The following is a 3,496-nucleotide window of genomic DNA, read 5'->3' as shown; positions in this document are numbered from 1 at the left end:
AATAACAGAGAAAACACATTTCTACAGACTGAGAAAATTACACATATTAGGAACATTTAATTTTAAATTTCATATAATTTTACATGTTGGGAAATGCTATTCTTTTTATTTTCTCCTCAACCATCTAAAAATATAAACCTCATTTTTTGCTTGTGCAATGTATAGGTGACGGGTGGCATCTGAACTGCTGCTTGGAAAAGTGTGCTGACTCCAGGGTCATTTATGACATGCTTTGCAGGAAGGCAGGGGAGAGTCACGTGATGCAGGGGCGTGGCCATTGGTTCTGTTACAGCTGCAGCCCTGGAACACTTAAGTCAGCTGACCCTCGAGGGAGACCAGTCAGTAGCTGAGGTCGTTTTAAGCGGTTCACTCAGCTTCAGTTTTGCTGTCACCATGGCCTCTCAGTCTCAAGGCATCCAGCAGCTGCTGCAGGCCGAGAAGCGTGCCGCTGAGAAGGTTGCTGAGGCTCGTAAGAGAAAGAATCGGAGGCTGAAGCAGGCCAAGGAAGAAGCTCAGGCTGAAATTGAACAGTACCGCCTGCAGAGAGAGAAGGAGTTCAAGGCCAAGGAAGCTGCAGTGCTGGGGTCCCATGGCAGTTGCAGCACGGAGGTGGAGAAGGAGACACAGGAGAAGATAGCTGTTTTACAGGCCTCCTTCCAGCAGAATAGGGACGAGGTCCTGGATAACCTACTGGCCTTAGTTTGTGACATCCATCCAGAAATTCACGAAAACTATCGCATTAATGGATAGAGAATAACTCTTCTAAGGACTGGAGATTTAGATGCCCTAACTCAGAACATAAAGCTTTAGCAAAGCTCGAGTTACATTATTGTGAGAGACATTAAACTATTCTGTCTAGTTTTTAATGGGTCCCTTTATTTTTTTGGTGTTCTAGTGTGTTAGGAAGTGTGAAGATGGCACAGGATAGGACGGGGTTCACATCTCCTGTTCATTGGGTCGCTATGAGTTGTACTCGACTTGATGGCACCTAACAACAACAACAACAACAACAACAACATAATTTCTTTATAGAGACTTAGGAGTTGATCCAAAGACTTAAAAACTTGATAGATGCTTGTTGACTGTTTTTCTATACATTTGAGCCCAATATACATAATAATACTGACTTTTCTGAGACCTAATAAGAAACAAGTTCTTTAAAGAAAGTGATGGGTTAAAAACTTTATTTACTTACAGTTTTCTTGAAGGTCAAGGGCTTTATTAAGAAAAAGTAGTAAAATAGTTATTTGTAACACGGTGTAGTAGCACCTGACCTTAAATTGTTCTGGTTAAGAGAACAAAGAGTAGTAGTCTTGTCTTTTGTTGCTTGTCTTCATGAAATTTAATAACAACAAACATCCTAAATTACAGATTTTAATTTACCATTGTATTGGTTTCCCAGTGGAGTTATAACAAAAACACAAGAGGCTGGCTTTAAAGAACAAATACTTACAGTCTCATAGTTCTGAGGTCCAGGTCAGTGTCTCTGTCTTAACCTTTCTTATCTGTGGCTCTACAGTTTTCTTGGTTTCTCATAGGACAGCTGTCTTCCTTTTATACATATTTATCTCTATTTAATCTGCTGTCTTTTAATAACTCAAAAGTGGTTAGATTTAAAACCCACTGTACTTAGCACATATATAAATCAAGAAGCTGAACTTTATGAAGAATGTGGCATCAAGTTAGGAGAAGACTCATTAATCTGCTTTATGTAGATGATGTAACTTTACTTGCTGATAGTGAAGAGAATCTGAAGTGCTTAATACAAAGGATCCCAGGACTACAGCAGTCAACATTAATTAAACCTTAACATTAAGAAAAAAAAATAAATTCTTATCACTGGACCAGTAAACAGCATCATGATAGATTGAGAAAAGATTGAAGTTGTCAATGATACCATATTGCTTGGATCCACAAGCAGCACCCTTGGTGTCAACAGACAGGATATAAGGAGACATATTGCATTGAAGAAGTCGACAGTCAGGGACCTCTCCAAAGTCCTGAAGAGCAATAAGGTCAGTCTAAAGATCAAGATGTGCCTGATTCAAGCCATGGTCTTTTCAATCACTTGCTATGCATCAGAGAGCTGGACAATAAGGTTAACAGAAAAAGAATTGATACCTTTGAATTGTAATGTTGGAGAAGAGTTCTGAATATCCCATGGAAAGCCAAAAGAACAAACAGATATGTTTTGAATGAAGTGCAGCCAGAGTGGTGCTTGCCTGTAAGCAAGGATGGTGAAGCTTTATGTCACATACTTCGGATTTATTGTTAGGGGGAGCTATTCCTTGGAAAGAGAAGTCATGCGTAGAGAAGTGGAGGGTAAGCAAAAGAGAAGACTCTCAGACTGGTGAAGACTGTGGAAGTGGGCTCAATTCTGTTAGAGAGGATATGGATTATATAAGATAGAACAGAATTCAGATCAGAATTCAGGGTGACTGAGTTGTACTCAATGGCACCTAACAATCACAACTACTTAGTATAATTCTCAAACTCGCAGGGCACCGTATTGGCTTAGTGGTAAGGAATTATGCAGCCAACTCAAAGGTTCATTGTTTGAATCCAACAGGTGCTCAGCAAGAAAAGGATGGGCAATCTCCTGCCTTATGATTTGCTGCTTTTGAAAAACAAATGGAAGGTCAGCTATGAATCAGTTTTGACTTGATGATTCACAACAACAAAAAACTACTTGTGATCTAATTAGCAAAGAAGACTGTCTTTCCCAATAGGATTCTATCCACAGGTACCAAAGCTAAGAATTCCGTACATTTTTAGACTAAATCCAATGAGTACATATGTTATTAACCCGCTGGTAAAGTAGAGAATCAATGGGAAAGAGAAAGGCCCTCAGTGAAAAGTAGACAATAATAGCTGTAACAAAAGACTTATGCAGTAAAGAGACTGTGAGGATCTCACAGCATCAGGTAGGGTTTAAGTCTGTTCTATATAGGGGGGTCAGAGGTGTCTCCCTGGCACCAAACAACAATCACTTAAAAGGCTTTCACAGAAATAAAAGTAAACAAAAACATGCCAATATTTATGAGTCTTTGTATTTTGAAAGTACAATGTGTTACAAATCAATATTTTTGAAGTAGAACCTGTTGAATTTTATCTATTCTTCATAATGGGTCAAATTATTTTCACAAGAGCTGGTGGAAAACGAAGAATCATCCGAAAAACAGATTTGAAAGGTTGAACATTAACAATTGCAGACCAGAGGGAGTGTGGGAAGACACCAAGATTATCATACACGAAGAGAGCAAAGACCATTACAAAAAGGAGAGAAAAAAAATAGATGCCAAAGGAGATTAAAAATTGCATTGCCGCTTAAAGAAGCCAAAACAAAAGGAAGAGATGCCAAAGTAAAAAAGATGAGTGGAAGATCTCAAGAGGGAGTGCAAGAAGATAAGGAAAAATATTATGATGAAATGTGTTAGGAATTGGAAGCAGAAAGAAAAGGGAAGAATTCACTCAGGATTTCTGAATTTGAAAGAAT

At 38.7% G+C, this 3,496-nt stretch overlaps 1 pseudogene; it reads left to right on the top strand.

Annotated features, from left to right (window-relative positions):
* The first annotated feature begins 393 nt into the window (after positions 1–393).
* On the top strand, positions 394–750 carry LOC102865160 (annotated as a pseudogene).
* Positions 751–3,496: the final 2,746 nt, after the last annotated feature.

This window comes from Elephantulus edwardii, unplaced genomic scaffold (assembly GCF_000299155.1).
Source record: "Elephantulus edwardii isolate Elephantulus edwardi_28Jun2011 unplaced genomic scaffold, EleEdw1.0 scaffold00002, whole genome shotgun sequence".
NCBI lineage: Eukaryota > Metazoa > Chordata > Mammalia > Macroscelidea > Macroscelididae > Elephantulus > Elephantulus edwardii.
Note: the sequence above shows the minus strand (reverse complement) of the source record. Positions and strands in the feature narration are given on the sequence as shown.